Raw genomic sequence first — 12,665 nt, 5'->3', positions numbered from 1 at the left:
GTCAGGATTAGTGTTACATATCCTTGAGTTTGAGCTTCTTATAGCTGCTAACTGTAAAATTATTTTATACAATTTAAGCTGCTATAGAAGCCAATAATCATGTTCATGTTATGGACAATAACTGATAAACATCTGATATTAATGTAATATGCTATTTTGTCTATTTACTATATTTGTCTATTTTGTAAATCTTAAAAAACTCTAAAATACATCATTTTAAATGCTACAAATGACATTTACAGCAGGCATCACAACAAGTACATTATGAAAAATTGATATTCATTTTGAGATTAAATTTAAGTGTTAGTGAATTATTTGTATATTGAACAAATAACTTTAAGTGAGTGTTAGATGTTGGCAAAGGTGATGATGTGACTAAAAAAGACAACTGTCTGAACTAAAAAAAATTTAAAATGGTAAAGCTCATATTTACATGACATGCACAAGAACTATTGGAATATGTTTGGTATGACTGACATAACTCGCTACAGTCATGAAATCAGAGACCCTTTCCTATAAAATCATGGTGAAATCCGATCACATGTGGTCACTAGAGAGGCATTTGTTGGTGTAAACAACTGTGTGCCTCGACCGATCATTTATGATCAGATCATGACATGAATGTTAAAGTCATTGTGAAATGCTTTTCGAAACTCATTTTACTTCCTCAATGTAACATATTTCCAAGTGAATCATGATATAACAAACAAAAAAAGAATGGACAATTATTTTTCCTAATTATATTGTGATAAGAAGACTGAATGCCTAGACATTTGGATAATGCTGGTTGGTTAACATTATCCAATTACCCCAGTACACTATTAGAAGAAAAGGGAAGGTTCTGTCAGGCACTTCGTAGAACCTTTTAGGTAGGGTGACCAGACTTCCCGTTTATCCCGGGACAGTCCTGTATTTCAGCTCTATTTTTAGTGTCCCGACTTATTAAGAAAAAATCATGTTTTGTCCCGTATTTCATCTTTTCTAAAATTTCGTTACTAACTGGGTGATCATCGAATGAGTAGTAGTAGGCCTAGTAGTGTTCTGTCACGCAAGAACAGCCCAATCAATTTGTCGTAGAACAAAATTACTATCCAATCACAATTTGTTATCAATTAGTGACACAGACCAGAAGTGCTCTCTCTCTTTCCTTGCGCGCGATCAGTTCTCCTTGCGCTTGAATGGTCAAATGCACACAAAGCTGTCAAAATGTCCATCGTGTGGAGTATCTCACGTAAATACAGTCGGTTATGGCTTAAGTGGATGTAAACAGGTGTGTGAAAACAGGATATGTGTCAGTATATTATGTCCATGAATTCGGTCTTAAAGGGACAGTAACCTAATTAAATATTTTCCTGTTCATAAAACAATAAAAGATGTCAAATAAATGTATACATGGTAAATAAATCTACTGTATCTGAAAAACAAGTTTATTTCATTTGTATCTCTATTGTATAAAACTTGGCTGCCTATGTAGTAGAAAGGGGGAACAAATTTGAAATCGGTGCTACCTGACTAGAGAAAACAGAGAAAAATGGTTGTCGTCTTCCCTTTTGCCAAATAAGTAGGAAAACTTCAACACCCGTAATGCACTGGGCATGTTGCCGTCCTAGGCCACTCCAACCAGTCTGCTATGGACAAGCTTGACCAGAGTCAAATAACACCTACTTTAGTAGGAAATACTTCTTAGCAAACTTTTAGTAATAATGGTGTTGACTTTCAGGGTGCAAGAATTCAAAGAGAAAATGTTTAGCGGGAGTGAATCACTTTTGGTTTCCAGCGAAGGATCCAGCATGTTGTGGCTCAAGGCTGCAAAAAATTGTAAATATGGAGAGAATGCTGCAATGGACAATCTGAAAAACCTCTGTGCTTGTAGTGAACATTTCAAACTGGACGACCATGAACACAGTGTTTTAGGCCAAACAAAGGGGGAAAACCAAAAGCTGTTCTGTCAGTTCCGCTCAATCTCCCGAAGCAAAACGCCGTCGCGTACAGGTAAGAAAACGGTTGCCATAGTGTTCATTTTTACCATAATGCTGTTTAAAGAGTAGACATAGTACGATACAGTGATAAATCTACCCTAGCATAACTGTTCTGTTAATAACCCTCTGCTGATCTGACTGTCCCTAGGCGGGGATGCAAAAATGCGGAAGTATAATCTGTATTTTTCACGAAATTCCTGGAAGTGTTCACAAAAGTCCGGCTGACTTTTGCAGACAATAAACATGAATTTCTCAGTCCAGGTGACATCGAGAATGAGTAAACATTGTTCATTTGTTCATTTACATACATCACCAACACTGACACTAAAAATAGAGCTGAAATACAGGACTGTCCCGGGAAAACGGGAAGTCTGGTTGACTTTTGCAGACAATAAACATGAATTTCTCAGTCCAGGTGACATCGAGAATGAGTAAACATTGTTCATTTACATATACTACCAACACTGTAACAATACAAAGCGGGTTGAAAATCTGCAAAGTTACACTTTATTTGGTTCTTTAAAATTGAGTCAAGAACCCTATGGGCTCTATATAGAAACCAAAATAAAAATTCAGAGTAACATGCCATCAAAGAATCACATGAAGACCAGTAATGTGGATTAAGCAAGTAAACAAGGTTGATTTCATTGACTTTAAACCCAGGTGTAAAAGAGGCCTAAATATGGTACTTTCTCAGTACTGAAAAAAATAAAGAACTAAAAATATGATGAGTCCTCTATCTTCTGTTTCTCTTTTTCACAAGCAGAACAAAGCAGCCAATTAAACTGCAGATAACCGAAGCCCGTTCCTTCAAGTATCAGCTGAAAGTTTTGGTTCCTCTCGTCAGTTTCATAGACTCATCCACTGCTACGTAAAATGAGCCACGATGAGCACGCCGCTTGGACTGCTATCTGCTGTGGCTTCTGATAATATCAACAAAAGTCATAATAGTAAGTTAATTACAGCAAACGTATCAAATTGAGGCACAGGGCGTCTATCGTTCTGAAGCGGTCACAGTTTCACTATAAGCTTTGTGCACTTGGACAAGCTGTAGGTGAATTATAGATGGATGAAGGAATGTCTGGCTCCCAATCACTCTTGGTTTCATTCAGATTTATAGCTCAGTGACTGACCAGGACATAAGGTATGTGCTGGTAGACATGAACACGAGTCATTCTTGTGTCTCTTATACGAGGCAGCCTTTGACCCCAAAGATTCTGAGAGCAGAGGTCATGACCCATTGAGAGGCATGACAAACTCAGTCAGCTGGAACCTCCTCTACAGAAAACACAATGCTATAGTTGATTTAATGTGGGAATTTTTTGTGATTAATTATGAAGAACATATTTAACATAATTCAGAAATCAAAAAACAGAACTCTCAATTGCGCATTTTACAGTCTTCAGTCTACAGAATCTGTCCAAGTAGTCATCAAATATCTGAAGATCTGATGCAATAATCTCTTCTTCCCTCTTGTTACATCTATTCGAGTGAAACGGCTTCTTGAACAATAAAAAATGTAGGACGGGGCTTGATTCTGTCCATGGGGAATTGACTGGATGGTTGTGGTTTTCTATTGCTGTGATCTCATGTGAGTGACAGGTTGCCCCGGCCTAATCAGAGAAGAGACTTTCAATACACATCGGACGTCACCAGCGTGCATCAAACTGCCAAAGACACGCCCCCCAGTGGTGAACCATTGAAATTTCGAAACACTTATGACGTAACGAAGCCTCGTTTACTGATATCACGAGACTTTTTGTCAGTTTGACTGGCGCTCTGAACCACTGATTCGAAACAAAAGATTCGTAAAGCTTTGAAGCTTCATGAAGCAGTGTTTTGAAATCACCCATCACTAGATATTGTTAAATAAAGTCCTTATTTGTTTTTTTTGGAACACAAAAAGTATTCTCATCGTTTCAGAACATTAAGGTTGAACCACTGTAGTCACATGAACTGTTTTAATATGTCTTTAGTAGCTTTCTGGGCATTGAAAGTGTTAATTATCTTGCTGGCAATGGAGGCCTCACTGAGCCATCGGATTTTATCAAAAATATCTTAATTTGTGTTCTGAAGATGAACGGTCTTACAGGTTTGGAACGACATGAGGGTGAGTAATTAATGACAGAATTTTCATTTTTGGGTGAACTAACCCTTTAATACATGCTGGATGTTTGTACATCTTGTCCACTTGAAAGAATTTTTTGGGGGGGGTTTCATCTCCAAAAGCAAAGACCCCTTAAATTTCCCTCACACTACAATAGGTCATTGAATGACCACCTAGAAAACTTAGTAACTTAGTAAACTCAGAAACAGTGTCTCAAAATGAGTCGTTCGTGTTTTCTACCCATTGCGACGTCAGAGTGGAACAGGCCCCACCCACGATTGATGACGGACTCTGCCCTATTAGCATTAAAAGATACACAAAACTGTTTTTGCTTCCAGCCAAAAAGGGGCATTTAGTACATGGTATAATATATGATCTGTGGGGAAATTTCATACACATTCTGGAGACACCAGAGACTTAGGCTATGTTCACACTGTCAGTTTTTGGGATTGACAACTGCATTTACTTACAGGTGTGAGTCTAGAAATGTCCCATTCACATGCCGCAGTGTCTCATACAGTCTGTATGAATGTGCAACGGGAGTCAAGCCCGAATTCTATGATGGTAAAATGATGCCATAAAGATTCGCATGTGTAGGGTAAGATGTGTGAAAGTGTACATAAGAATGCAAGCGTGAATTAAATTTGCATGTGCAAGAGAAGCTTTGTAAAGGAGCAAATCGCCTTTCAAGTGTAAGGAAAAAAACGATTTTTACTGTTTGTTGTAAGTGTAATTTGTCTACTGTGAAACTTCAGCTTCCTGCTAACGCATAATAAATATGATCTGTATTCTTCTGACTTCCACTTTTCCACGCCTTCACTTTTGGCACATTTTTTCACCAAAATACGGCCAAAAGCATTGCAAGCCTGTTGACCGGTAATTTGATATCAATATCTATTTTTTCAATTTCTTTTTCTTTTTAATCATTTTTTTTTTTTTTTTTTTTTTTCTGACCAAACTCAAACCTTTGGACGCTATAAAAATTGTATGTGAAACAATATTCATATGTATGATAGCATTACATAACAGAGAACATGCAATATTGTTGTCACATGCATCCAGCCTATTACCTCAGAAATAAAAATGTGTTAATTTAGCATCTTCCTGTTCCAGTTTTATAAAACTTTGTAGTAGCTCAATCCAATAAGTAGTCAAGGACAAAAATGGCTGACATCACTTCCAAATTAAATTGCATGGCATTATGGGATATAATACTGTGCTAAACACTACACACATTTTGGCATACTTTATATTTTAGCAAACATCCCTCACCATTTTTTCAATATTAACTTCTCTTCTGTAAAGCATAACATCAGGCACTCTATATTTAACAAACTATAACTGATACAGGACAGATAGAACTGTGAGCTTCTTCTGCTATAAAGGAATCGTGCAATAACGGATGTACAGGAAGTTCATTGTTCTTTCTGAATGCCGTCCAAGATCGAGATGACCACATGACTGGACTTGTTTACATGAAACCTCAATTTGCTGACTTCACCTTTTTACTACATTTCATTTCTAAGGGTTGCACAAGTAGATACAAGACATTAAAAATTCAAAAAGTGAGGGTTTCAATCTGCTAGACTTTCTACCTTCCACCTTGGCTTTTGTCTGTCAGTTAACTTTAGACGAATGCTGATAAGAGAAGAATAGATTCAAGCGTAGACTTGCTGCCAGTGTGACCTATCAACCACAGTGTAAAGCAGAGACTTTTTACTGATTTCTCAGGCAAGCCTGAACATGTCAATGAAAGACTAATGTGTGTAGAGGTACTCAAGAAGTGCATGGTCACCAGTCCTTATCTCATAAACACACATACATACATACATGCAAGCTCAAGCACACTCAATTATTTAAGTATTTGCTCGGTGCACTACATCTGTGTGAATCTGTAATGCCCCAGACTTGAATTGTGAGGTTCATCAGACGTAGTCAAATATTTATCCTGCACATTTCAAACGCAAACTTGGCTGCATGGCTGAGGAGGACTAAATGTGAACAATGTCTAGTTCTCCAAGTACTATCTAGATGACATCACATTTGCAAAAGGTGTTGCAGTGCCTTCACTCGAGAGAAATAGCTCAGCATGAGCATACTGCACTCTAGAATACAGTGTGCAACAATGTACATCCGTGTGTAACTAATATAGAGATTTATTTCAATGGCCAAAAAAACAAAAAGTAACCATGAAAAATTCACAATCAAAATGAACAATTCTTATTTTGTATGAAATACTTGCAATATGTATTGTAAATGATGGTAACACTTTAGTATGGGGAACACATATTCCCTGTTAACTACGACTTTTGCCTCAATAAACTCTTAATTTACTGCTAATTATTGCGAGGGCGGGGCTACTTGTCACTCACATGACATCCACCAATAGCAAACCACAGCCATCCAATCAATTCCCCATGGACAAAATCAAGCCCCGCCCTACATTTTTTCTTGTTTGTGAAGCCGTTTCACTCTGATTTACGTAACAATAGGAAAGAAAATACTATAGCAACGCAAGTCCCGTTTCATGCCGACTTTAATAATATTAATGGGTAAGTTCTTCATTCATAAAATGAAACGGGTTGACTCCAAAAACAAATTAATTCAATTCATAAATGATTTTGTATATATACTATATGGAAGGTTATTTTCGCCACTGAATAAAAAAGGTAATTGCGACTTTTTATCTCAAAATTCTGACTTTTTTCTGGCAATTGCAAATTTCCATCTCACAATTCTGACTTTTTTACTCAGAACTGTGCGATATAAACTCACAATTTCGAGTTATAAAGTCAGAATTGCGTGATATAAACTCGCAATTCACAACTCACAATTCTGACTTTATTTCTTACAATTGCGAGTTTATATCCAGTAATTCTAACTTTATTACTCGCAATTGTGACTTCATATTGAAATTGTGAGAAAAAAAGTCAGCATTATCTTGTTTTATTTCACAGCGGAAACAAGCTTCCATATAATACTCTAGTGTTTTGTGAAAATTTAAAAGCAAAAGGCCATTAGAGTCATTATTACTATTATTATTATTATTATTAATGCATGATATGGTAGATAAATGGCACTCTTTACCTTTTTTATTTTAATTATTAATTGGAGACAATGAATTGAACATGTTAATATGTATAGAATAATAATCAAAACATGTACAGTTATGTACTGTAATTTCTTCTCCCTAAAGTTTTGGACCATAAAACCCTGAGATACTTTCCAAGCACATATAAACACTCATAAAAGACGGCAAATTGACAGATGTATAGCAGGGAAAGAAAGCCGCAGGTGAATAAAATTTATAAAGGGGTCATAAAATGCGACAGGTAGAGCTTGTGTTGGGTTTATCTGAAAAACATCAGCTTTTCTCACTGTAAAACTGCTGTGAAGGGACAAGCCATTTGCCTGAATATCTGAGAGTTTTGCATATATTTACAAACCCCCAGGGAGAATGAGCTCCAGGTATCATTTAAAATTAAAATCTAGGCCACACTGACATAATGTACAAAAACAAAGTGACAACTTAGCTTCACAGTTATTACTGCAATACTACTGACAGAATAATAAGTGGGATAATAAATCCCTTTAAACTAATTTTAGAAAATAATATGAAATATGCAAATTAAAGATAATGCATATTGTTTTTATGTTAAAAAACTTTCTTCTGTCCCAGTTTAATATGCTCTGATTGTTTAAGACTCTCGACCAGCCCGACACAGCAACAGCTCAACCAATGATGTGAGTTTGGAGCGGGGCTAACTGTTTAGGTAACCAATGGCAGACAGGGGGAGTCTTCAGGAAACCCGTTCAAAAATAACTATATGACTGTGTACAGAGTGCTAGTACTCGGTAAGTCATAAATTCAGTGAACATTATAAAAGCCTCATTGTAAATATAGTCACAGTAATTTGCCTGAACTTGCCATATCAGCGCATTTGGATAAACACAGACAAATTCATTGTCAATTCACATTCACAAAGCATCCCACGCACCCACATTGCCTCAAAGCTAACTATTTATTTTTGCTGATGATGGTTTGTGCATATATACAAAATCACCTTTCGGTCTCTTAAACAATCTTCAGTCCCATTTAATAATCAACCTGGTCTGGACTGGTAGGTATGTCCGTCGAACTGGATAGTTCACCCAAAGATCCTTCTTCTGACCCAAAAATTTTAAATAATTTGCTTAACACTTTTCTTTTTTACTTACATGAGAATGTGTAAATGTTGAGAGAATGTTTTATTTTTGGGTAAACTATTCACATTATGATCTAAGAAAGAAAGAAATGATGAGAATGAAAGAATGGGAGTACGAAATACTACAAACGGAAAAGAAAACAACAGATAAACTGAGAAAGACAGAAACAAAGACAGGATTCTGCATTTGATCAGACATTCCTTATAATCACACCAAAAATGAAGGTTACATAAACACTGACTGAATGCTGACCAAGCGGCCCGTCTGTCTCCTCCACACCAACCATCCTGTGCCATCACATTACTATCAGCCTCTGGTATGCTGAGGGTCATGGTAGTGCTAAAAAAGCCACTGGCTTTGAACTGAGTCCAGTTCACCATAAAGGTTTGTAAGCAATTCAACGCAAGCAATCGGAATGATAGTTTAACCAATGAACAGATTAAAACATGTCCGATCAAGAAACACTTCATTCTAATTTTAAACAGACTGGGCCAATAATTGTAAAAAAACAAACAAAAAAAAGCTTATTTCCTTTATGCCTGGTTTGCTTGATTCAACACAGCTTAACTTGCTCTACTGCATGTGAATAACAACTGTAATAAACTTACTACAACCATTCAAAAGTTTGGACACACCTACTCATATTTTAAATAGGGCTTTAGTGTCCACCCAATTTTTCAGCAGCGTTGGATCGGAAGTAATTTTTCTATTAATTATTTCCTATATAAGCGATGAACCAAACCAACAAGCTATGAGGTGAATCACAACATTACACATTTTTATTTGAAGCAAAAAAGTACTTGAAAACTGGACAAAAAGACAAAGGTTCGAGACTGTGTACTTACTGGCTTCAGGTTGTGTTCACAAATGTAGTTCGGTTCTCTTGGTTTTATTTGGCCTGGACCAAAAAATTATACATTCGCTTAGTGTTCACACTGCCATTTTTAACACCAAACCTAAAGATAACAAACAGCTTTTATGGCATTAAATATTTTGTGACAGAACATCCAAAACAATGCTGTGCTTGGGCTAAATGCACTCGCTGTATGTGTGATGGAGCTGACAACTCGTGCAGAGCTTATAAAATGTGTAAAGGAGTCAAAACAGCGGCAGGAATCCCTCCGTCACACACACAAACGAAGATCTGCAGCATGGAGATGCGGTACTGATGCCTGTACCGAACTGTAATGGGCAGCATTGCGACTATGACGAGAAAAAACAGGTATGCTTGAGCATTCTTTCCTTTTTAGGGTCACATCTTGGGACATCGTGTCCTGTTTTTGGTTCGTTTACATGTCTTTGGTCCATGTTGCGTTTATGGGTGCGTTCACACTTGTAGTTCGGTTCGTTTGGTTCATTTGGTCCGGACCAAAAAAGAAAAAAAAACATTTAGTCCTGGTCCGATTAGTGTTCAGATTGGCAATTTTATCACTGAACCAAAAGATACCAAACCTAAAGGCATAGGGATACATTCACAATGTGATTGGTCGGATTTTATGACGTATTGCCTATTTTGAGACGGAACTTACTGAACATCCAAAACAATGCTGTGTGCTGAGGTAAATGTGCTTGTTGTGTGTGTGTAGCCTGCATATGATCTGTGAACTCGTGAAGAGCTTATTAAATGCGTAAATTAGTCAAAACAGTTGCGGGAATCCATCCGTCACACACACAAACGATCTGCTGAGATGCGCGTCTGATGTCTGTGATGGGCAAACTCGTGACTATGACGAGAAAAACCAACATTCGTCAGGATTGTCCTTTTTGGGGTCTCATCTTCCTGTTTTTGGTACGTTTACATGTCTTTGGTCCGTGTTGCGTTCATATATCATTCGAACCGCACCAGAGTTCGTTTGGAAGTGGACCGAGACCCATCTTTTCAGCGGTCTCGGTCCGCTTGTTTGGTCCGCACCAGGGTTCGGATGGCTGCGTTCACATGTTCAAATGAACCGCACTAACAGAGCAATCACACCAGGGTTCGTTTTAATCGAACCAAACATGACAAATGTGAACACACCTTATATTTCAGTCGAACCGCACCAGAGTTTGTTTGGGCGCAGACCGAAACCCATCTTTTCAGGGGTCTCGGTCCATTTGTTTGGTGCGCACCAAGATTCAGATGGCAGCGTTCACACTCATTCAAGTGAACCACACTAACAGAGCAATCGCACCAGAGTTGGTTTTAATCGAACCAAACATGCCAAGTGTGAACACAGCCTTAATCAGGGAATGAGCTACAATCCCATGAAGGATTGTGAATGATATAATTAAATTAAAACAATGATGAAATATAAAGCTACTCATTTAGCCTCTACACTCCTGGGCAAAAAGGCTACACACTAAGCTTTTAATTGTCTTAACCACAAATTATTGTTCAGGACATTAGGTAAATACACTACTTAGATAGTCACTGCTGTCTCAGAAAAACATCAAAGACAGAATAAGGTTTTTGGCAGAATATGGGAAGTTTGATTGAGAGTGGTTCAGCAGAGTTGTGTGGAGTGATGAATCAATGAAACACAAGTTGCATGGTGATGCTCCAGAGTGGTGTCTTCGAAAATCTGGTGAGAAATATAATAATAATAAATGCATCTCTACCACAGTGAAGCTTGAAGGAAGGTGTGTCATTGTGTGGGGAGGCTTTTTAGCTGCTGGTACTGGTGAGCTTACTTCACTGTGAAAAGTCATTCAATGCTTTGGAGTACAGGAGATTATTGCAGAATGGCTTGACTTGGCTCAACTACTCATGAACTGTTTGAAGCCATTAACATTGAGTGAAATAACACTGACTCTTCTTCCTGTAAAAAGTTGTCTGCAAGTTGGGGAAGGCTAAGTTACTTTATCTACAGTATTTGTGCAATTCTTGCTAATTTCCTGACCAGTGATTTGTGATTAGAAGCGTTAAGACCATTAAAAGACCACTAAATATTTTGCTACTTTTGGCTTGGCCCATTTTTTTTTATTTTTTTTTGCCCAGGAGTATTTTTTTGCCCACATCGGTGTATGATCAGGTATAACATTATGAACACCTTTCTAATACGTTGTTGGTTCCACTTTTCTGCCAAAACAGCCCTGACCCGTCGAGGCATGGACTCCACTAGACCCCAGAAGGTGTGCTGTGGTATCTGCACCAAGATGTTAGCAGCAGATCCTTTAAGTCCTGCAAGTTGTGAGGTGGAGCCTCCATGGATCAGACTTGTTTGTTCAGCACATCCCACAGATGCTCGATTGGATTGAGATCAAGTCAACACCTCAAACTCATTGCTGTGCTCCTCAAACCATTCCTGAACCATTTTTGCTTTGTGGCAGGACACATTATCCTGCTGAAAGAGGCCAAAGAGACACTAGTGAATACCGTTTCCATGAAAGGCTGTACATGGTCTGCAACAATGCTTAGGTAGGTGGTACGTGTCAAAGTATCATCCACATGGATGGCAGGACCCAAGGTTTCCCAGCAGAAAATTGCCCAGAGCAACACACTGCCTCTGCCGGCTCGCCTTCTTCCCATAGTGCATCCTGGTGCCATGTGTTCCCCAGGTAAGAGACGCACACACACCCGGCCATCCATGTGATGTAAAAGAAAACGTGATTCATCAGACCAGGCCACCTTCTTCCATTGCTCCGTGGTCCAGTTCTGATGCTCACGTCCCCACTGTTGGCTCTTTCGGCGGTGGACAGGGGTCAGCATGGGCACCCTGACTGGTCTGCAGCTATGCAGCTCCATACACAACAAACTGTGATGCACTGTGTATTCTGACACCTTTCTATCAGAACCAGCATTAACTTCTTGAGCAATTTGAGCTACAGTAGCTCGTCTGTTGGATCGGACCACACGGGCCAGCCTTCGCTCCCCACGTGCATCACTGTTGCCAGTTCACCACTGTTCCTTCCTTGGACCACTTTTGAAAGATACTGACCACTGCAGACCGGGAACACCCCACAAGAGCTGCAGTTTTGGAGATGCCACAATTTGGCTCTTGTCAAACTCGCTCAAATCCTTACTCTTGCCAATTTTTCCTGCTTCTAACATCAACTTTGAGGACAAAATGTTCACTTGCTGCCTAATATATCCACCCACTAACAGGTGCCGTGATGAAGAGATAATCAGTGTTATTCACTTCACCTGTCAGTGCTCATAATGTTATGCCTGATGCCACAAATTCAGCTGTTAAGCACGATTATTTAAAAAGTAGAAATTATGTGAACAGATGCCATCTTTAAACATTTATAAGTAATCAATAAGTAATCAATTTCCTTATATAGAAAATGAATATGGCTTTTACTTCCGGAACATGACTGTTGCACTACATTATAATAATTGTCCACTTTTTTGGAATAATAGAAAAGACATCAAAACTATTAAACAGCACGTT

The 12,665-nt window shown here is 38.3% G+C and overlaps 1 protein-coding gene across 2 annotated transcripts in view; it reads right to left on the bottom strand.

Annotated features, from left to right (window-relative positions):
- slc2a4rg (SLC2A4 regulator) overlaps window positions 1-12,665 on the bottom strand; it is an 83,374-nt gene that overhangs the window by 67,306 nt on the left and 3,403 nt on the right. The gene's annotated exons all lie outside the window — the stretch shown is intronic.

This window comes from Megalobrama amblycephala, linkage group LG24 (genome assembly GCF_018812025.1).
Source record: "Megalobrama amblycephala isolate DHTTF-2021 linkage group LG24, ASM1881202v1, whole genome shotgun sequence".
NCBI lineage: Eukaryota > Metazoa > Chordata > Actinopteri > Cypriniformes > Xenocyprididae > Megalobrama > Megalobrama amblycephala.
This window is presented reverse-complemented; position numbering and strand designations above follow the sequence as displayed.